A 23,918-nucleotide genomic window follows, 5' to 3' on the forward strand; every position below is an offset into this window, starting at 1 on the left:
AATTAATGAACCTCTTCTCACGCTCTGTGCAGATGAACGGCCTCTCCCCAGTGTGGATTCACTGGTGTTCAGTGAGTTAAGATGATTTCCTGAACCCAGTCCCGCATTGAGAGCACCTGAATGGTATCTATTCAGCATGAATCTGTTGATGGGACATGAGTTCCCGGGAGCTTTTATAGCATTTCCTGCAGTCTGGGCATTTAAAAGGTCTCTTCCCAGTGTGAACCTTCTGGTGTCTCTGCAGGTTGGTTGAACTAATGAATCCCTTCCCACACACGGGGCAGGTGAACGACCTCTACCCAGTGTGAACTCGCTGATGCCTCAGCAAGCTGAATGACTGAGTGAATCCCTTCCCACAAGCTGAGCAGGTGAATGGCCTCTCCCCAGCGTGAACTCGCTGGTGCGTCAGGTTGGATGAATTACTTGGATGAATTACTGAATCCCATCCCACACTCGGGACAGGTGAACGGTCTCTCTTCAGTGTGAACTCGCTGGTGTCTCAGCAGGCTGGATGACTGGGTGAATCCTTTCCCACACTCCGTGCAGATGAACAGCCTCTCCCCAGTGTGAGTTCTCTGGTGTTCAGTGAGGTCAGATGATCGCCTGAACTCAGTCCCGCAGTGAGAGCACCTGAACGGTCTCTCGTCAGTGTGAACACGTTGATGGTACATCAATTCACCGGAACTTTTATAGCCCTTCCCGCAATCTGGGCATTTAAAAGGTCTCTCCTCAGTGTGAACATGCTGGTGTGCGATGAGGTGGCGTATCCGAGTGAATCCCTTTCCACATCTGGTGCAGGTGAACGGCCTCTCCCCAGTGTGAACACACTGGTGCCAAAGCAGGTTGGATGAACGAGTAAATCCCTTCCCAAACTCAGAGCAGGAGAATGGCCTCTCTCCAGTGTGAAAGTGCAAATGAGATTCCAGCTTAACAGGACAATTGAATCCCCTTGCACAGTCCTCACATTTCCATGGTTTCTCCGTGGTGTGGATGTCCTTGTGTCTCTGCAGGTTGGATGAAAAGTTGAAGCTTTGCCCACAAACAAAACACGTGTACGGTTTATCTCCGCTGTGAACGGTGCTTTTTCCCTCCGTGTTCACTATCTGATGATGATATTCAGATTGCAATAAGCTGGGAGACTGTCAGATCCTGACACGATGTTTAGTTTGAGTTTCCCGACTGCAAATCCTCCTCTTCTCATACCCTATGAAATTGATTTAAAACAGAAAAAAGGGAGTGAAAGAGAACCCACAAAAACACAAAAACAGGTTGTGAAACTGAGCTGAATGAATCTGGTGATCTGCGAGGCCGGCACTAGGAAAAAGTGACCATGAAAACTGCTGGATTGTCGTAAAAACCCAACTGGTTTACTAAAGTCCTTCAGGGAAGGGAACAGGCCTCCCAGTCTGGGCCTACACAAGGTTCTGGCCTCTATGGGAGGAGAGACGAGAGAGAGAGAGATGGGAGAGTGAGGGGGGTAAAGGAGAGCGATTTTATATATCCACAATTCAACCAGAACTTCGACAGAATTTCCCAAACCCTCAACCTAGAAGGGCCAAGGGAGTAGGTGTATGGGGATTGTTGTAAACCTAACTCGTTCACTAATGTCCTTCAGGGAAGGTAACCTACCACCCAGTCTGCATCACCTCCGACTCCAAGTTCCCCTCCCACTCACACACCGTTCTGACTTGTCCGACATCCAGTCCTGGACGAGCAGAAATTTCCTCTATTTAAATATCGGGAAGACTGAAGGCATTGTCTTCAGTCCCCACTACAAACTCCACTCCCTAGCCGCCGACTCCATCCCTCTCCCTGGCAACTGTCTGAGGCTGAACCAGACTGTTCACAACTTTGGTGTCATATTTTAACTCATGATGAGCTTCCAACCACATCTGCATCATCACCAAGACTGCCTATTTGCACCTCAGTTACATTGCCCGACTCCACCCGAGTCTAAAACCCTCATCCATTCCTTTGTTACCTCTGGACTTAACTATCCCAACACACTTGCGACTGGCCTCCCATATTCAACCTCCCTGTAATCTTGAGCTCATCCAAAACTCTGTTGCCTATGTTTTTCCTTCCATCAAGTTTTCTTCACCCATTACCCTGTGCTTGCTGCCTACAAAGATTCTCATTTAAGCACCAAACTTTAAAATTCTCATCCTTGTTTTCAAATCCTTCCATGGCTATGATCATCCTCTGTACTCTCCTGCAGCCCCACAACCCTTCGGGATCTCAGTGTTCATCTAATTCCTACCCCTTGAGCATTTCTGATTTGAATCGCTCCACCACTGGTGGCTATTCTTTCAGTTGCCAAGGCCCGAAGCTCTGGAATTTCCCCCTTAAACCTCTCTGCCTCTCCATCTCACATTCCTCCTTTAAAATACTCCTTAAAACCTACCTCTTTGACCAAGCTTTTGGTCACCTGCCCTAATATGTTCTTATGTGGCTCAGTGTTAAATGTTGCTTTGTAACACACCTGTGAAACACACTGGAAAGGTCTATTACATGAAAGGCATGATCTAAATACACATTATTGCTGTTGATTTGGATATATATCACTGTTCCTTCATCATCACTGGGTGAAAATCCTGTAACTCCTTACCTAACAGCATTGTGGGAGCACCTTCACCACACGGACTGCAGCAGATCAAGAAGGTAAAACATCATCTTCTCCACAGGTAACTGGGGATGGGTAATATCTGCTGCTGGTCTTGTTAGTGATACCAAAACCCCAAGAATAAATTTTCAAAATATGTGTATGTAAAATAGATTAAAAGCATCTTTAGAAATATCTATTCCAAAAACAATATTATTTTACATTGTACGGACAGTGTCCATTTAACAACCTGATTTCCACTGGAATCTACCTCCCTTGACAATTTCACATTGGAAATTTCTGGGTCCAATTGGGTTCCAAAGACCTCAGGGTTAAACCCAGCAGCTTCTCCTCAATCTCCACTCCAGCTCAAACGGATGCAACAAAGGCTTTCAAAAGGGAATTGGATAAGCACCTGAAGGTAAAAGTTGGGTGACGAGGAAAGGGCAGGGGAATGCGACTGGCCGATTTGCTCTTGCAGAAAGCCAGCACGGGCATGACAGGCTGAATGGTCTCCTGTATTGTAATCACACAATGATTATGTGAATAAGCACATACCATGGAGGCCAGGGACCAAACTCTGCAACCAACACCCAACCTAATAATCAGCTCTTAATTGGTCCATCTCTGTTTTTAGATTCAGTTCTGTGAGAAACGTCTGCAATAAAACAAAAGGAAAATACTGCAGCTGCTGGGAATCTAAAATAAAAAGAGCAAATGCTGGAAATACTCAGCAGATTCGGCAGTAACTGTAGAAAGAGAAGCAGAGTTAATGTTTCAGGATGTGCAAAATGAATTTATGGGGAATAAAAATGGACCAGAATTTGATGGTCAATATAAGTTTAGAAGTGGAAGAGAAATGATCTCTCGTGAAGGAGAAAACAATTCCTGACTGCGGGGAAATAAAGCTGGTAAATCAGTAGTGAATAGCTGGGGGGATGGGCAGCAGTGGAAACCTCATTTAGACACAGTTGGTGGAAATAACAGCAAAATATCAAACATGGTTAAAACACACCCATTAGAAGAGACAGAGGAAGTTAGACAATGACAGAGAGATGATCAGGGAGGGCAGAGGAGAAACAGAGCAATGGATGGACATGGATTCAGATCCACAGTAAAGGATCCACACCAGCCCCTGAGCCATGGAACCAGAGCTCAGCACTAAAAACTCTAAATTGTCAAGAATGCTCAATAACACTCACCTCTGAAACAATTTCACTGTTTTCAAATTTAAAATCTCCTGCTGGAGCCGGCAGCTGGAAAGATATCAGAAGCACTGGAGTCAGAGAACAACCTGGCAGTCTTCAAATCTTCTAACACCTTGTAAAAGGAGATCACAAAAGTCATAAGTGTCAGTCGAGGTTCGAGATTCAGAGGAGACAATTCTCTTGGTTCTCTTAATTTGACTTGTTGTTGGTAAATCCTCCCCTTCAGACTCCAAGGAAAAGGAGTTTCCAACATCCATCACTGTCAGTCCAGGATAAGAATTCACAACACTGTCCCCTGGCTGTGTTTTCTACCAGTGTGATACATGCACAGTTGTATGCTGATGGCAGACCCAGGTTAGCGACTGCCATCTTTATACGGGGCAATGTGCGGCAGGGCACATTCGCTGTTCTCCCTGTCAGCAGGAGGAAAGAATATTGTGAATTTCTAAAACAAAAACAAAAATACCTGGAAAAACTCAGAAGGTCTGGCAGCATCTGTGGATAGGAGCACAGTTAACGTTTCGAGTCCGAATGACCCTTCAACAGAACTAAGTAAAAAGAGAAAAGAGGTGAAATATAAGCTGGTTTAAGGAGGACGGGGGTGGAGGGGGGGTGGGACAAGTAGAGCTGGATAGAGGGCCAGTGATAGGTGGGTAAACAAGGCAAAAGAGAGTTACGAAAATCCTGACGGAGAGAAGAACAAAACTTCTTCAAGGTAGGCATTCCTTGAAGAGAAGTGGCAGTCAATTAAACACTAAGATAAAAGCAAAAAACTGCGGATGCTGGAAATCCAAAACAAAAACAAAAATACCTGGAAAAACTCCGCAGGTCTGGCAGCATCTGCGGATAGGAGCACAGTTAACGTTTTGAGTCCGAATGACCCTTCAACAGAACTAAGTAAAAATAGAAAAGAGGTGACATATCCTGGACTGACACTAATGATTTTTGGAAACTCCTTTTACAGGGGTTTTGAAGGGGAGAATATGCAGATGAGAAAGTAAAATATTTTCCTTGTCAGCCATGATCTTATTGAATGGTGGGGCAGGCTTGAGGGGCCGAATGGCCGACTCCTGCTCCTGATTCTCATGTTCACAGCTCCCCCCAAACCAGAGGTTCCTCAGTGACGTCATGGGCCATTGTCCTGGCTCTGAATCAGAGAGACACCCACTGCGCATGTGCCCCGCCGCCCCTTGCCCTAAGATGGCGACCGTTAACTAGGGCCTGTTCCGGGGAAAAGAGCCGGAGCTGCAAACGCGGGACGTGGAGGTTCTAATCCAGGATTTCGGCCTACACATAGCATTTACATGAGGCCTCACCTCCCTCTCCCCCTTTAAGAGGTTACACTTCGGGATCAAATCAATGAGCAGGGCTCTGAAAAAAAATAAAATACTGCAGATGCTGGAAATCTGAAACAAAAACAAAAATTGCTGGAAAAACCCCAGCAGGTCTGACAGCCTCTGTGGAAAGAAAGACTCTGAAGAACAGACATACGGACTTGAAACGTTAACTCTGTCTTTCTCTCCACAGATGCTGGGAGTTTTCCCAGCAATTTTTTTTGTTGTTTCAGGAGGGCTCTGATCTGTTTGGGAAGCTATCAAAATATTTGGTCCTTGTAAAACATGAGCTCAGGGTTACATTGGGCAGGAAGAGAATCAGAAACTAAAACGGGACAAGAGACGGACTTTAACTTAGAGAGGGAGAGAAGGAAGGAAGGAACCCCTGGGAGGTTTGGAGAAACCACCTTCACGATTGCTCATTAAATCTCTACACAGAAACTTCTGGACACAAGATTAACGTCTGTTATTCTGTATAGTTGAATTAGGGTGATTCAGATTAATATTTTGTCACGATGATTCTGATAATTCCAGTAGCTTTAGTATGTTATCTATGGTATGTTATCGAGAAATTAGGGAAACGAACTCTAGTGTAGAAATAATTAGGTTAGTCAGAAACAGTTGTGAGGATATTTCCTTCTCAAAGGGGGGTGCTGTAAGAGATGTATCTAAGAATATTACAGAATTATTATAGAATCAGCAGGTATTGCATAAGACTGTCTGACAGAAGGTTGTTACTTTGTCTCTGCTGTCTCTCTCTCTCTCTCTCTCTCACTTTGAAAAAAACAGTTCTTAGCAGCCAGAGCCAGGGACAAACAGAGATAACAGGCAAGAAGAATCTAGGCAAGTGTCTGGCAGGAGTTAACAGGTGGCACCAAGCACAAGATAAACTGCAAGATGATCTTGAAGCAAAGTGATGGATGGGGGTGGGCGGGGGGGGGGTGGGGTGGGGTGTGGTGCGGGGAAGGCAGGGACACCATGGCTACCTCGCCTCTGGTCACTGACCAGATGGGAAATCGAACAAGTGATTGACATGGGGTAAACTACCAGCCCCTAGAAATAAAGTATTTTAACGGGTGCTCAGAGGGAAAGGGGGCAGTCCTCATCAGCAAAAACATTCCTAACTTCCTAACCCCTCAGTCAGCTCGAGAAGACAGAACAAAAGAGAAAGCAGCTGCAAACATCGAACAAGAGACTGCTGTCAAAACCACTTTCACCTGTCACAGGTCGGATGTTATTTTATATCCATTTAGTTTATGATCATATTTAATCTGGTTCTTCTTAATAAACTACTTAATAATTAATAAACAACTTTAAAATCACTGAGGAACCTGAACACTTTTTTTGTTTAATCCATGACTCCCGAACCTTAATCTTATAGAGGTGGGGTTGGAGGAGACAGGGCAGAGGGAGAGCACTTCAAAAAGAACTAACTTGTGTTACAGATATTTTAAATAATAAACACACTGTGTGTTTAACATAAAACTGATTTATTTGACTTTTGCTGTGGGGGACCCACACTAAGGCCAGTAGTTGAAAGTGATTAACAGGCTGGGTTTTGTGCTTATTGATCCCAGGAGTGTTACAGATACCTTCCCAGGATCCCAAGGCCAGGAGAGACATTCTGGAAGGTATGGGGAGCTGGGAGTTGTCCATGAGATTAACCGAAGGTATGAGAACTGAAATAATCTTGAGTTAGAAAGGAGAAAAGGCCCAAAAAAGCAGCAGTCAGTAACAGAACATCAATTATTCTCCTCTTATCTTAGAGAAATTAAGGACACAACACTCTGTGTTTCAAACAACATGAATATCTTGAGATCTGTCAAATGAATTGAACTTCAGCCCAGTTACATGGTTATTAACATCAGCCCACTGTCAGAATGAACCTGGTTGTCCTGTATGTGATTAACAGCAGTGATAACAGCAAAATCCAACCCCTTTGTTCAATTATGAACTCGCTGGTGTCTCATTAGGTGGGAAGAACGAGTGAATCCCTTCCTAAACACAGAGCAGGTGAACGGCCTCTCTCCAGTGTGAACCTGCTGGTGCGTCAGTAGGTGGGATGAACGGGTGAATCCCTTCCCATATATGGAGCAGGTGAATGGCCTCTCCCCTGTGTGAATGCGCTGGTGCATCAGCAGATCCCTTGTAGTTTTAAAGCTCTTCTCACAGTCAGAACATTTGAAATGTTTCCTATCAGAGTGAACTCGCTGGTGCAGCTTGAGGTTGGTCAAACAAATAAATCCCTTCTGGCAGATGGAGCAGGTAAATGGCCTCTCCTCAGTGTGAACTCGCTGGTGTCTCAGCAGATCATCTGCGGTTTTAAAGCTCTTCTCACATTCAGAGCATTGGAAAGGTCTGATATCAGTGTGAACAAGTTGGTGTGAGCTGAGGTAAGATAGTCGAGTGAATCCCTTCCCACACATGGAGCAGGTGAGTGCCCTCTCCCTGGTGTGAACGTGTTGGTGTTTTATGAGGTTCAGTGATTGTCTAAACCCTTTCCCACAGTGAGAGCAACTGAACCGTCTCTCAGTGTGAAAAAACTGATGCTTGACCAGGTCCTCTCGTCTTTTAAAGCTCTTCCCACAATCAGAGTAGTTAAACAGCCTCTCATCAATGTGAACGAGCTGGTGTCTCAGCAGCTGGGACAGAAAATTGAATCTCTTCTCACACACGGAGCAGGTTAACGGCTTCTCCCCAGTGTGAGTCCTCTGGTGTATATGTAAGCTGGATGACAATGTGAATCCCTCCCCACACACCGAGCAGGTGAACGGCCTCTCCCCGGTGTGACTGCGTCGATGGATCTCCAGCTGGGATGGGTAATTGAATCCCTTCCCGCAGTCCCCACATTTCCATGGTTTCTCCATGGTGTCTGTGTCCTTAAGTCTTTCCAGGTTGGACAATCAGTTGAAGCCTCGTTCACACACAGAACACGTGTATGGTTTCTCCACACAGCGAATGGTTCTGTTTGTTTTCAGGCTGTGTAACTGGTTAAAGCTCATTCCACAGTCAGTGCACTGTGCACAGTGCACTCTCACTCAGGTGTGTGTGTGTCTCAGTGCTTTTTCCTGTTGTTTGAAATCTTTCCCCACAGTCAGAACAGAGAAACATTTCTCCTTCCACATTCAAAAGCCGATGATGTTCAGGTCTGGATGAACTGAGTCATTCTGTCAGACCTTGATATGATTTTTGGTTTGAGTTACCGATCTGCAAATCTTCCCCTTCTAAAGCCCTGTAAAAGGAGATTACAATAAACATCACTGACAGTCCAGGACAGAAATTCAAAACAGACAATTCTAGTTCCCATGGAACATTTTTCCTCTCGTTCCCCCAAAGCTGTAAATCCCCATCCCACACACACTCCCTCCTCCCTGGGCTAAAATCCAAATAAAGTGTTGGATAATTAATTCTTTCTGTATCCTTTCAACAAATCCTATAGAGATAGCAAAATGTTTGATAATTCATTTCATTCATGACTCGTGACAAAACATTACACAATCAAACGTCTGAATGTGTGTTCCCTTGCTGAAATGTGGGAAAAACTCTGTCTGGACTTCAGCAGAAATCTCCAGAATCCCACCTTTCAAAGGCACTGCCCAACCACATGGAAGTAAATGTATAATGGAGTTCAGGAGAAAAGATACCATCTGCAAATAAGCTATGGGACAAACACTACAAGATAGCCCGATCGCCCACTATATAAAACTCATATATAGGATGTAAATGATTGACAGTTTAATGAACTCAAGCTGACAACATATGATCGAAGGACTTTAATAGAAAATGCAGAGTGCAGTAGACCTTTCATTTCTATTCTATAAATTAAGGAGTCCTGCATTTTGTAACATATTGTAATGACTTTATGCTGAAAAGATCATAATTGTGCCATCCTTTAACTGATTAATATTTTCAATTTATTTTAATATTGTCTATAACTATATCATGAGTGATGATTACTTGTTTTATTTGTATCATCATCACAATTCAGTACCCACCACTGTGATGAATTTTCCATTAACCAATTATCTATCGAACCAAATCAATTATCTATTACAAAAATAAAAATACCTGGAAAAACTCAGCAGGTCTGACAGCATCTGCGGAGAGGAACACAGTTAACGTTTCGAGTCCATATGACTTAATTACCTATTAATCTGAATCACCCTGACCGACCATACAGAATATCAGATGTTAACCTTGTGTCCAGAACTTACTGTGTGGAGATTTAATGAGCAATTGTGAAAGTGGTTTCTCCAAACCTCCCAGGGTTTCCTTCCTACTTCCTTCTTTCTCTCCCTAACTAATTTAAACTCAGTCTCTTGTCCCATTTTGGTTTCTGGTTCTCTTCCTGCCCAGTGTAACCCTGAGCTCATTTTACAAGGAGCCATTTGTTCATAGTTTTCCAAACAGAGATCAGAATCCTCATCCCACTAGCGACGTCAGGCTGACTGGTCTATAATTCCCTGCTTTCTCTCTACCTCCCTTTTGAAATAGTGGGGTTACATCAGCTACCCTCCAATCTGCAGGAACTGTTCCAGAGTCTATAGAATCTTGGAAGATGACCACCAATGCATCCACTATTTCTAAGGCCATTTCTTTAAGTACTCTGGAATGTAGATTATCAGGCCTCGGGGATTTATCGGCCTTCAATCCCATCCATTTCCCCAACACCATTTCCCTACTAATACTGATTTCTTTCAGTTCCTCCCTCTCACTAAACCCTGTGTTCCCCAACATTTCTGGTTTGTTATTTGTGTCCTCCTTTGTGAAGACAGAACCAAAGTATGTATTTAGTTGGTCAGCCATTTCTTTGTTCCCCGTTATAAATTCTCCTGTTTCTGACTGTAAGGGACCTACATTTGTCTTCACCAATCTTTTTTTCTTCACATACCTATAGAAACCTTTACAGTCAGTTTTTATGTTCCCCGCAAGCTTACTCTCGTAGCCTATTTTCCCCTTCTTAATCAATCCCGTGGTCCTCCTTTGCTGAATTTTAAACTGCTCCCAATCCTCAGGCCTGTTGCTTTTTCTGGCCAATTTGTATGCCTCTTCCTTGCATCTAATACTATCTCTAATTTCCCTTGTAAGCCATGGTTTGGCCATCTTTCCTGTTTTACTTTTGCACCAGACAGGAATAAACAATTGTTGCCGTTCACCCATGTTTGCCATTGCCTATCCACCGTCATCCCTTTAAGTAACGTTTCCCAATCCATCATAGCCAACTCGTGCCTCATACCATCATAGTTTCCTTTATTAAGATTCAGGGCCCTAGTTCCAGAATCAACTACATTACTCTCCATCTTGATGAAGAATTCTATCATTTTATTGTCCTCATCCCCAAGGGGCCTCGCACAACTAGATTGTCAATTATTTCTTTCTCGTTACACAATACCCAGTGTAGGATGGCCTGTTCTCTAGTTGGTTCCTCAACGTATTGGTCCAGAAAAACATCCCATATACACTCCAGGAATTCCTCCTCTACGGTATTGTTACTAATTTGATTTGCCCAATCTCTATGCATATTAAAGTCACCCATAATTACAGATGTTCCTTTATTGCATGCATCTCTTAATTTCCTGTTTAATGCCATTCCCAACATCACCACTACAGTTTGGGGGTCTATATACAACCCCCACTAACGTTTTTTGCCCCTTAGTGTTTCCCAGCTCTACCCATACAGATTCCACATCGTCGGAGCTAATATCTTTCCTCACTATTGTGTTAATTTCCTCTTTCACCAGCAATGCAACTCCACCGCCATTTCCTTTTTGTCTGTCCTTCCTAAATACTGAATACCCCTGGATGATCAGTTCCCATCCCTGGTCAACCTGCAGCCATATCTCCGTAATCCCGGCTATATCATACCTGCTTACATCTATTTGCGTGGTTAATTCATCCATTTTATTGTGAATGCTCCTTGCGTTAAGGCACAAAGCCTTAAGGCTTGTCTTTTTAACATTACCTGTCCCAATCCCACTTTTTTCACTTAGGCCCTGTTTGAGTCTTGCCCTTGATTTCTCTGACTATCACTTTTCTTATTCCCCTTTCTATCTTTTGTTCTTGTCCTTGATTCCCTTTCCTCTGACTCCTTGCATAGGTTCCTATCCCCCTGCCATTTGAGTTTAAACCCTACCCAACCACTCGAGCAAATCTTCCCCCAGGACATTAGTCCCGGTCCTGCCCAGGTGTAACCTGTCCAGTTTGTACTGGTCCCACCTCCCCAAGAACCGGTCCCAATGTTCCAGGAATCTGAAACCCTCCCCTTCACACCATCTCTTCAGCCACGTATTCATCCAATATATCCTGCTATTTCTACTCTGACTAGCACGTGGCACTGGTAGTAATCCTGAGATCATTACCTTTGAGGTCCCATTTTCAACTTACTTCCTAACTCCCTATATTCTGCTTTTAGGACCTCATCCCTTTCTTTGCCTATGTCGTTTGTACCAATGTGAACCATGACCACTGGCTGTTCACCCTCCCCCTTCAGAATGTCCTCTAGCCATTCTGAGACATCCTTGACCCTAGCACCAGGGAGGCAACATACCATCCTGGAGTCTCCTTTGCAGTCACAGAAATGCCTATCTATTCCCCTTACAATTGAATCCCCTATAACTATTGCATTTCCACACTTTTTACTCCTCCCCTGTGCAGCAGAGCCAACTTCGGTGCAATGAATTTGGCTGTTGCTGCTTTCTCCTGAGAGGCCATTCCCCCCAACAGTATCCAAAGCAGGATATCTGTTTTGCAGGGGAATAGCCAAAGGAGATTCCTGCACTGCCTGCCTAGTCCTCTTGCTCTGCCTGGTGGTCACCCATTCCCTTCCTGCCTGTGGACTCCTAGCCTGCAGTGTGACCACCTCTTTATACGTGCTATCCATTATACTCTCCACCTCGCGGACGCTCCACAGTGTCCCCAGCCGCCGCTCCAGCTCTGAAACCCGGGCTTCCAGGAGCTGCAGCTGGAGACACTCCTCTCACGCTTCTCTTCCCTTCTCTTATGTTCTTACAACAGCGCTGTCTGCTTTCATCCAAACTCATTTATTTGACAGATATCCGGAATATTAAACTCCAGCCCAGTTACAAGGGGTAGTAACAGCAACAGAAACAAAGGATGTGATTAACAACATAATCCAACCTCTGCAGTCACTTGTGAACTCGCTGGTGTGTCTGCAAGTGAGACGATCGAGCAAACCCCTTCCCACACACAGAGCAAGTGAATGGCCTCTCCCCAGTGTGAACTTGCTGGTGTGTCAGCAGATTTGATGACTGAGAAAACCCCTTCCCACATACAGAGCAGCTGAATATCTTCTCCCCTGTGTGAGCCCGCTGATGTGTCACCAGGTTGGATGATGAAGTGAACCCCTTCCCACACACGGAGCAGGTGTACGGCCTCTCCCCGGTGTGAACTGGCTGGTGTTGAATGAGGTGAGGCGACTGTCTGAATCTCTTCTCACATTGAGAACAACTGAATGGTCTCTTGTCAGTGTGAACAAACTGATGTTTAATTAGATCCAGTGAGATTTTAAAGCCTTTCCCACAGTCAGAGCATTTAAAGGGCCTCTCGTCAGTGTGAACTCGTTGGTGTAAATGAAGGCTGGACATCAGAGTGAATCCCTTCCCACACACGGAGCAGATGTACGGTCTCTCCCCAGTGTGACTGCGTCGATGAGCTTCCAGCTGGGATGGGCAAGTGAATTCCTTCCCACAGTCCACACATTTCCACGGTTTCTTTGTGGTCTCAGTGTCCTTGTGTCTCTCCAGGTTGGACAATCAGTTGAAGCCCTGTACACACACAGAACATGTGTACGGTTTCTCCCCACTGTGAATGGTGTGATGTTATTTCAGGCTGTGTAACTGGTTAAAGCTCTTTCCACACTCAGTTCACTGGAACACTCTCACTCGGGTGTGTGTGTCTCGGTGCTTTTCTGGCCATCCTGATGCTTGAAATATTTTCCCACAATCAGAACAAACATTTCTCCTTCGACATTCAAAGGCCGATGATATTCAGGTTTTGATGAATCGAGTGACTCTGTCAGATCTTGATGAGATGTTTGGTTTGAGTTTCCCATCTTCAAATCATCTCCTTCTAATATCCTGCAAACAGAGTTTACAAAAGTCATCACTGTCAGTCCAGCACAGAAATTCAGAACAGACAATTCTAGTTTCTATCGGACATTCTTTCTCCTCTTGTTATCTCAAACATGTTGTCCAATTAAACTAAAAGAGCCCAAAATCAGCATCAAAGCCCCAACTAGAGTGAAGAGAACCTTCCTAACTAAACCAGAATATTGTTTCCAGTATCTCTGAGACACACTGTACCCTGAGGTAACCACCAGTGGTGGAAAGTATCAGCCGTATGAGTGGACACCACATGCTCCCTCTCCAGAGCCACCCAGACACAGTCAAGACCATGGAAGAGAGGCCAGAAGCCTCTTATGGGGTAGAAACAGAAAATTCTGAAAAAACCCAGCAGGTCTGGAAGCACCTGTGGAGAGAGAAACAGCGTTAACGTTTCAAGTCTGATATGATTCTTCTTCAGAGCCAGTGAAGTCACCTCTGCTTGATGAGAGCCAGCATACTTGGGAGATTTGTCTTTGAGAGGACAGCCACATTCCTGATTCTGTCCCTGAGACGCCCAGAATGTGCCGCAAACAGCGAAGGTGAAAGTTGTTGAGCTTCCTTTCCTGATCACTGTAAATTGTCCATGTTTCACAGGCAGACAACAAGGTGCTGAGGACACAGGCCTCATAAACCAGCCTCTTGGTGCTGAGAGGCAGCTTGATGTTATTCCATGGACGACTCGTGAGTCGGCCAAAAGCGGAGCTGCTTTCCCTACACATGTATCGAATTCTCTATCAAGGGACAGATTGTCTGTCACTGTGGACCCAAGGTCATAGATTTCACTGACCACTTCCAGTGGGGTGTTATTTAGTGTGATCAAGGATGGAGATGTGACACCCAGTCCCCAAACCACAGTTTTCTTGATGTTTACAGTGAGGGTGAACAAGTTACAGACATGGGAGAGACAGTCCACGAGTCTTTGTAACTGAGCTTCTGTGTGAGTCACAAGCATGACATCATCACTGTAGAGGAGGTCTCTGATCGAGACAGGCTGTACTTTGTCTTCACTTTCAGTCTGGACAGATCGTAGAGGTTACCGTCTGACCAAGTATGCAGGGAAACTCCTTCCATATCTGCAGGGAAGATGGAGAAGAAAATAGCAAACAAAGTGGGGACTAGGACACAGCCCTGTTTCACACCATTCTTCACACTGAAACTGTCAGAAGTGGAGCCGTCAAACTGTAGAGGGCACGGTGTCATGAAAGGAGTGGATGAGACTGAGGACCTTTGGTGGACAAAGTTTTTGTTGCAATCTCCTCTGTCCCCTTTGTTTTTTAAATTGTGATGATTTTTGTGTCATGCATGTCCTGTGGAACGGATCCATCCTTCCAGCAGTTCATGAATTCAGGGGAACAATCACAGATGGTGCTTTTAAAAAGGGACACTGCAGCCCCAAATATCAGTGACACCTCCAGAATATTAAACTCCAGCCAGTTATAGGGGTTGTTAACATCAGCAGAAACAAACTTGACATTGTCAGACTATCAATCCTGAATGTGATTAACAGCCGCGATAACAGCAGAATCCAACCCCTGCAGTCACTTATGAACTCGCTCATGTGACACTAGGTTGAAGGACCGAGTGAATCTCTTCCCACACATGGAGCAGGTGAATGGTCTCTATCCAGTGTGAACTCGCTGATGTGCCAGGAGAGCAGATGAACACCTGAACCTCTTTCCACAGTCCATGCAGCTGAATGGCTTCTCCTCAGTGTGAATTTGCTGGTGTGACTCGAGGGCGGATGATACAGTGAATCCCTTCCCACATACAGAGCAGGTGAACAGTTTCTCCCCAGTGTGAACTTGTTGGTGTGCAATGAGGGTGGATGACTGCCTGAAACTCTTTCCACAAGAAGTGCAGCTAAACGGCTTCTCCCTAGTGCGAACTCGCTGGTGTCTCAGCAGACTGGATGACTGAGTAAATCCCTGCCTACACACAGAGCAGGTGAACGGCCTCTCCCTAGTGTGAACTCGCTGGTGTTCAGCAAGGGCCGATGAATGCCTGAAGCTCTTCCTAGAAGAAGTACAGCTGAATGGCTTCTCCTCAGAATGAATTCGCTGGTGTGACCTAAGGCCGGATGAATGAGTGAATCCCTTCCCACACACTGAACAAGTGAATGGCTTCTGCCCAGTGTGAAGTCGCTGGTGTATATTGAGGTCAGATGAAGACCTGAACCTCTTTTCACAGTGAGTGCAGCTGAACGGCCTCTCCTCAGTGTGAATTCGCTGGTGAAACATAAGATAGGATGTCTGAGTAAATCCCTTCTCACAGAGCAGGTGAATGGCCTCTCCTCAGTGTGAATTCGCTGGTGTGACATGAGTTTGGTTGTCTGAGTGAATCCCTTCCCACACACGGAACAGGTGAATGGCTTCTCCCCAATGTGAATGCGTCGATGGATTTCCGGCTGAGATGGATAATTGAATCCTTTACCACAATCCTCACATTTCCATGGTTTTTCCATGGTGCCAGAGTCCTTTTGACTCTCCAGGTTGGATAATCAGTTAAAGCCATGTCCACACACAGAACACGTGTATGATTTCTCCCCACTGTGAATGGTGTGATGTTTTTTCAGGCTATGTAACTGGTTGAAGCTCTTTCCACAATCAGTGCACTGAACACTCTCACTCGGGTGTGTGTGTGCCTCAGTGTTTTACCAGTCACACTGATGTTTGAAATCTTTTCCCACAGACAAAACAGACAAGTATTTCTCCTTCCACATTCAATTGCCGATGATATTCAGGTCCTGATGAATCGAGTGACGGTTTTAAATCTTAATGTGAAGCTTGATTTGAGTTTCCCTCTGTAAATCTTCCCCTTCTAATATCCTGCAAAAGGAGTTTACAAAACTCTTAACTGTCAGTACAGCCTAGAAATTCAGAACAGGCAATTCTAGTTTCTATGGACCATTTCTTCCTCTCTTGTTCCCCCAAAGCTGTGAATTCCCGTCCCACACACTCTCCCTCCTCCCTGGGCTGAAATCCAAACCCATCTCACCATTTCTTTCCTCCACTCCCAGTTTTCTCCCTCCCTCTCCTCTGCCTGGGTTCAGTTCTCCAGCTCCTGTCTGCAGACTGACAATAAAATCAATGAGTCTTATTGGGGGTTTGGGACCTCCAGCCAGTGTTTCTGAATCTTCCCCGCCCACCTCCTAGGGTTTCCTTCCTTCCCACAGATCAGATCCTCATTGATTTGAGCCCAAAGTGTAACCTCTTATTTATTGTCCCCCCTCCCCCATCCTCTGATGTGAACCATCCTCCACTCGCTGACCCAGGATGACGGCTGTTAACCTGGGCCTGTTACTGGGAGGGAGAAGCCCCGCAGCTGCAAATCAGGAGCTGACAATTATTCCTCAGGGTTTGCGGATCCACAAAGTGTTTCCAAATTCTCCCACCCACCGCCTCGCTCTTACTCCGCTTACTTGTGCTGTGTGTGGGAAGGGATTCATTCAGTTATCCAGCCTTCAGTTACACCAGTGAGTTCATACTGGGGAGAAATTATTCGCTTGCCCTGCGTGTGGGATGGCATTCACTCAGTTGTGCAAATTGTCGGATCATCAGAGAGTTCACACCGGGGAGAGGCCGTTCACCTGCTCTGTGTGTGGGAAGGGGTTCACTCAGTTATCCACCTTGCTGAGACACCAGCGCATTCACACTGGGGTGAGACCGTTCATCTACACTGAGTGTGGAAAGGGATTAATTCAGCTTCCCCACCTCACTTCACACCGTGTTCACTCTGACATGAGACCTTTTAAATGTTCCAACTGTGAGAAGAGCTTTAAAGCAAAATGGATCTGCTGATTCACCAGCGCAGTCACACTGGAGAGAGGCTGTTCACCTGCTCTATGTGTGGGAAGGGATTCATTCTGCATTCCCTCAGACTGAAACACCAGCGCATTCACACCAGGGGGAGATCATTCACCTGCCCCGTCAGTGGGAAGGGATTCTCTCATTCATCCACCCTGCAGACACACCAGCAAGTTCACAAGTTGCAGGACTTGGATACTGCTGTTATTGCTGCTGTTAATCACATCCAGGACTGAACCATTTCATTTTGAAAGTTGGAGTTTGTTTCTGTTGGTGTTAGTAATCCCTGTAACTGGGCTGGAGTTTAATATTCTGGTTATAGGTTAAATAAATCAGCTTTGTGTCAAACACAGTGTTCCAGTCCTTGATTTCTCTAAGATAAGAGGAGACTGATTGGTGTCCTGTTACCGACTGTTGTATTTTTGGGCATTTTCTCCTTTGTGAATGGAGACTTGTATTTATATAGCGCCTTTCACAACTTCAGGACATCCCTAAGTGCTTTACAGCCAATGAAGTTCTTTTGAAGTGTCGTTACTGTTGTAATGTATGAAATGCAGTCACCAAATTGTGCACAGCAAGATCCCACAAATAGAAATGTGATTGTGACCAGATAACCTGTTCAGTGATGTTTGCTGAGGATAAAAATGAAGCAGTCCAGCAGGGAGAACTCCCTTGCTCTTTGGAATAACATCCTGGGAACTTTTACACCCAATTGAGAGGACAGATGGGGCCATAGACTGACAGTGCAGTGCTCCCTCAGTACTACATCAAAATATCAACCTGGATTTTATACTCATGTTTCTGGATGTGGATTTCAACCCACAGCCTCCCGACTGAGAGATATGAATGCAAACACTGAACCACAAATAACACTTCATCATTACTCTAGATTATTTCAGTTCTTGTACCTTCAATTACTCTCATGGACAAGTGTAAGATTTTAGTTCGGGAGTCACAGATTACCCAAAAAGGGGTTCGAAGTCGTAGGTGATTTTGAAGCATTTTATTAAGAAGCAACAGTTTAGATATGATACATCAGTTAAAAAGGTAGAAAGGACATACAACCCATCACAGGTGAGAACGGTTTACTGGTCCCTGATTGGACAAATGGATAGGGAGAAGCAAGAGTCGGTTAATCTCTGTGGCTGGAGGTGGCAATCTCCTCGGAATGGTTTACTGGTCCTGGATCAGGGGGATCCTGATCTCCATGGCCGGAGGTGACAGTCTCCTCAGAATGGTTTACTGGTCCTGGATCAGAGGGATGCTGATCTCCGTGGCTGGAGGTGGCAGTCTCCTCGGAATGGTTTACTGGTGTCGGATCAGAGGGATGCTGATCTCCGTGGCTGGAGTTGGCAGTCTCTTCCTTTCTTGGTTTCTTTAAGCCAAAGTGTTCAGCTGAAGCCAGCATAGATCACTGAGAAGTTCTTTCTTCTCTAAACTGATTTTCCTCTTGAAAGGCTGTTTGTATACATTATTTCTGGGGGTCTTTTGTCAATCACTTATTAAATTATCAAGGGATAGATTTTCAAGTTAATCCCTCCTATTTCCATTGGAAATCCTTGAAGTCATTTAGTGGCTCATCGCTTTCTAGGCCATCCTGTTAACCTTTACTCAGTTAGTTTACACATGGGTCACCGCATCACCTTCCACGGACCCTATCAAGTTTGTCTTGTTTCATGCTCTGTACTGGAGACATGTCCTTGGCAGAGTTAACAGGCCTCACTGTCCTGTGTTTGTCAACCCAGGAAGCTTTCTTCATAAGTGAGAGAGATAGAGACAGAGAGAGAGAGCTATTCCTACAATCAATAAATTTCTTTAAAAATTACATGGTTATTGGACAATGATTTCTTCCAGATCTCCCCACCTTGAGAAGGAAGTATTCTTAATGACTTTTCACAAATGGATTTCTGGCTAACCCAGTTATTTCTAAGCTAAGAGCTTGTTTTCATAATTTCATGATTACATACCATCAATAACATACTCTAGCTACTAGAATTATCAGAATCAGCAACACAAACCCTTGAGCTGCCACCAAAAATAAATGTAAAAACTATTCCAGTAAAATGTTTCGATTCATCCTCCCCACCTGCAGAAAATCTCACACAATTCTAAATTATTGGCATTTCGTAAATACATATGGTTCAAACAAAAGTTCATGCACAGAATTTAAAGATTTTCCAGCTCTTTCTTCACCTGCATCCACCTTGTGGATATTTTCCAACTGATTCTGGACTTTCTTCAATTTAATTTGGCCTTTTTGAGCCTCTTTAGAAAGCCTATAGAGATACATTTGTAATTCCCATCATACCCTTCTACAATCCCCAGGATATCTCTCACCCCTGGCGTGCCTGTGTTCTCTGTCAGTCTATCTGTCCATCGTTCCCTGTAATATGTTAATGTCATTGTATACTCCTGGCTTCACTTAGGAACTTCCCCATTCACATTTAACTAAGACTGTTACTTCTCAAGCCTATGACCTCGACCACTGTGATCCTGCTCCTAACACTCGTAAGATTTAGGTCTGGGAGTCACAGATTACCCGAAAAAGGGGGTCGAGCTCAGAAGTGATTTGAAAGTAGTTTATTGAGAAGCAACAGTTTAAATATGATCAGTGAGCTAAATAGACAGGAAAACAGATGACCCATGACAGGTCAGAATGGTTGACCAGTCCTGGAGGACAAACAGACGGATGATGCTGGTCTCTGTAGCTGGTGGCTGCAATCTCCGCTGAACGGTTTACTGGTGTGAGCTAGAGTGTGGGTGCTGGGCTGAAGCCATTACAAATCACTTTGAAATCTTTTTGCTTTCGAGAGCCTGTTTTAACCTTCAGACAGACAGTTGGTTTAAATATGGGTCATGAGATTCAATCGCATCAGGGTTAGAAATGTCTTGTTTCAGGAAATGTGCTTGAGGCCTCCTTGGCAGATATAACAGGCCTGTCCTGTGTTTGTCATCCAGTAAGCTGCTATGGAAGCATCCTTCATAAGAGAGTGAATGAACAATTTCGATAATATTCGATAAATTTCTGAAGATTTCATAAGTTTATTAGATAGCGATTTCTTAGTCCATTACTTGGATTGGACTTGTCCCCATTTCCATGCCAAGGGGATTTCTGTACCAGACAGGAGGGGTAACATTTGGGGACTCTCGATTCTCCAAATCCCATTCCCCTTCTTTTTGGTGGATAACAGAGGTGTCTCTGTGTGTAATGTGCAAGTCAGTAAGAATTGTTAGCAGGGATTAATCAGCACTTTCTAACTGGAGATGTTAATCAGTGGAACCTTTCAGACACTGAATTGTAGAGTTCCTACCAAAGATCAATTTAGGATTGAAAAAAAAGTTCATGATCTTGTTGTAAACTAATTTCTGATGAATGTCACAGAGTTGTGGGGGAAGATCAGACAGCAGTTCTTAAAGGGACACTGCCGCCCCAAGAACACAATCAGCTATAGATTCAGCACATTAGACTCCAGCCCAGTTACAGGGATTATTAACATCAGCAGAGACAAACCCCAGCTGTCACAATGAACATGGTTCAATGCTGGATATGATTAACAGCAGCAATAACATTAGAATCCAATCCATGCAGTCACTTGTGAAGTCGCTGATGCCTCACCAGGTGAGAGGAACAAGTGAATCCCTTCCCACAATGGGAGCAGGTGAATGGCCTCTCTCCTGTGTGAACTCGCAGGTGCACACTGAGATTACTTGAATGCTTGAAGCTCTTTCCACAGGAAGTGCAGCTGAATGGTTTCTCCTCAGTGTGAACTCGCTGGTGTGACACCAGGTTGGATGAATTAATAAATCCCTTCCCACACACGGAGCAGGTGAATGGCCTCTCCCCAGTGTGAACTCGCTGGTGTAATGCTAGGTTGGCTGACTCAGTGAATCCCTTCCCACACACGGAGCAGATGAATGGCCTCTCCCCGGTGTGAACTCGCTGGTGTGAGATGAGGATGGTTGAAAGACTGAAGGTCTTTCCACAATAAGAGCAAATGAATGGTTTTTCCTCACTGTGAACATGCTGGTGCCTCAGAAGGTTGGAAGAATTAACAAATCTCTTCCCACACATGGAGCAGGTGAATGGCCTCTCCCCAGTATGAACTCGCTGGTGTAATGCTAGGCTGTATGACTGAGTGAATCCCTTCCCACAATCAGAGCAGGTGAATGGTCTCTCCCCAGTGTGAGTGCGTCGATGAGTTTCCAGCTTGGAGGGGGTAGTGAATGCCTGCCCACAGTCCCCACATTTCCATGGTTTCTCCATGGTGTTTGATGATCAGATGAAGCCTTTTTCACACACAGAACAGTTCCTCCCCACTGTAAATGATGCCATTTTTTTTCCCAGCTGTGTAACCAGTTAAAGCTCTTTCTACAGTCAGTGCACTGGAACACTCTCACTGGTGTGTGCGTGTCTCAGTGTTTTTCCAGTCACACTGATGTTTGAAACTTTTTCCCACGGACAAACATTTCTCCTTACAGATTCAAGGGCTGATGATATTCAGGTCCTGATGAATCAAGTGACTGTCAGATCTTGATGTGATGTTCGATTCAAATTATGTGTCTACAAATTCTCCCCTTCTAATATCCTGTAAAAGGGATTTACACAAGTCATCTGTCAGTAGAGGATAGAAATTCAGAACAGACAATTCTAGTTTCAATGGAACATTTTTTCCTCTCCTATTCCTCAAAGCAGCAGAACCCCATCCCACACACTCTGCCTTCTCCCTGGGCTGAAATCCAGATAAAGTGCTGGATAATTCTTTCTGTATCCTTTTAACAAATTTGTACAACTAGAGATTCACTTCATTCATTACTCGTGTTAAAAGATTAATCTGAAACTCTCTGACCAACCATACAGAATAACACTAAGATAAAAGCAAAAACTGCGGATGCGGGAAATCCAAAACAAAAACAAAAATACCAGGAAAAACTCAGCACTTCTCTTTGTCCTTTTGTCTATGACATCTTTTGGCAATCTCCACCTATCACTGGCCCTCTATCCAGCTCTACCTGTCCCACACCCCCTTAAACCAGCTTATATTTCACCTCTTTTCTATTTTTCCATAGTTCTGATGAAGAGTCATTCAGACTCGAAACGTTAACTGTATTCCTCTCCGCAGATGCTGTCAGACCTGCTGAGTTTTTCCCGGTATTTTTGTTTTGATACAGAATAACACATTAACCTTGTATCCAGAACTTACTGTGTGGAGATTTAATGAACAATCGTGAAGGTGGTTTCTCCACCCCTGGTGGCCGTGTCTTCAGTTCCCTCAGCCCCAAGCTCTGGAATTCCCTCCCTACATCTCTCCATCTCTACCTCACTTTCCTCCTTTCAGACACTTTTTAAAACCTACCTCTTTGACCAAGCTTTTGGTCACCTGCCCTCACATCTCCTCATGTGTCTCAGTGTCACACTTTGTTTTATAATTTTCCTGTGAATTGCACTGGGATGGTTTCTGATGCTAAAGGCTCTATATAAATAGAAGTTGTTGTTGTTGTTGACTGTGACCCTGACCTCCTGATTTACAACAACCCATTGATTTCACAACAAACTCTCTCTCTGATTTTTTGCCTCCTGCGGGTTTGCGGCCTCTATAAAGATGGTGACCATTAACTCAGGCCTGTCGCCGGGAGAAGCCGCAGCTGTTTCCCCCGCTCGATACAAACGCGGGACCAGAAACTCCTTATTCAGGTTAGGGGCCGACAAGCCTCACTCCAGCGACAGCATCAGCACTGCGCATGCTTCAACTCGCAAAGCCCGGTGATTGATGGCAGCTCCGGACCAATAGGAAGAGGGGGCAGGACAGGAGGCCCGAGCGGCAGCGACAGATCTTCCACCAATCGGAGTGAATGAGGGGCGGGGCTGATCACGGATCTCCCTCATTGGCTGAAACTCTGCACCATTTTGAAAGCTGATTTGTCACAAATTCCAGCCGGAAACTGGACTTTTCCCTCCCGGTGACAGGCCCGGGGGCAGCGGGCTCACTGGCCGCCATCTTGCGAGTGGGAGTCAGGGCGGATCAGGGAGGCGGGGCTTCCTCCCCGGTGACAGGCCCAGGTTACCCGGGCAACCGGCCGCCGCCATCTTGTGCTGAGGGTTTTCCAGCCGGGTCTTAAGTGAAGGAATGGACACTGAGCTGGAGTCAGTCTTCCTGTTCAGAGGAAGGTCTGAAATCAGATTTACATCCAGGTACTTGTAAGGACAATAAAGTTTACATCAATTATGTGTTTAAAATGAAATCAGAATGCTGGAAATACTCAGTTCTGAAGAAGAATCATATTGTTTTTGTGACTGGAAGCCTCTGTCCAGTGATGTAGCTCAGGGTTCGGTGCTGGGACCCTTGATGTTTACATTAATGATCTAGACATGAATGTCGGAGGCCTGATCAGTAAGTCCGCAAATTACATTAAAATTGGTGGTGTGGTAAATAACGAGGAGCCTTAGACGACAGAGCGATATAGACGGGCTGGTCAGATGGGCAGAACAGTTTCAAATGGAATTAAATCCTGAAAAGTGTGAGGTGATGCATTTTGGGAGGACTAACAAGGCAAGGGAGTACACGATGAATGGTAGGACCCTTGGAAGTACAGAGGATCAGAGGAACCTTGCTGTGCATGTCCATAGATCCTTGAAGGCAGCAGGACAGGTAGGTCCGGTGGTTAAGAAGGCATATGGGATACTTGCCTTTATTAGTCGAGACATTGAATACAAGAGCAGGAAGGTTATGATGGGGCTGTATAAAGCGTTAGTTAGGCCACGTCTGGCGTACTTGTGCAGTTCTTGTCACCACACTGTAGGAAGGATGTGATTGCACTGGAGAAGGTGCAGAGGAGATTCACCAGGAGGT

The 23,918-nt window shown here is 45.0% G+C and overlaps 3 protein-coding genes and 1 pseudogene across 4 annotated transcripts in view; 1 reads left to right on the plus strand and 3 right to left on the minus strand.

The window, feature by feature from the left end:
• Window positions 1-23,918, minus strand: part of LOC144697047 (uncharacterized) — a 288,147-nt gene that overhangs the window by 187,342 nt on the left and 76,887 nt on the right. The window lies entirely within an intron of this gene.
• Window positions 1-23,918, minus strand: part of LOC144697176 (uncharacterized) — a 245,052-nt gene that overhangs the window by 70,718 nt on the left and 150,416 nt on the right. The window lies entirely within an intron of this gene.
• LOC144697067 (uncharacterized) overlaps window positions 1-23,918 on the plus strand; it is a 62,323-nt gene that overhangs the window by 28,490 nt on the left and 9,915 nt on the right. The window lies entirely within an intron of this gene.
• LOC144698406 (uncharacterized) lies at window positions 14,806-23,109 on the minus strand (annotated as a pseudogene). Its single transcript, XR_013580513.1, has 5 exons — window positions 22,272-23,109; window positions 21,092-21,656; window positions 20,687-21,010; window positions 15,016-15,516; window positions 14,806-14,940 (listed from the first exon to the last, which is right to left on the minus strand). The product of XR_013580513.1 is annotated as an uncharacterized LOC144698406 (transcript).

This window comes from Cetorhinus maximus, chromosome 23 (assembly GCF_964194155.1).
Source record: "Cetorhinus maximus chromosome 23, sCetMax3.hap1.1, whole genome shotgun sequence".
Taxonomy (NCBI): Eukaryota; Metazoa; Chordata; class Chondrichthyes; order Lamniformes; family Cetorhinidae; genus Cetorhinus; species Cetorhinus maximus.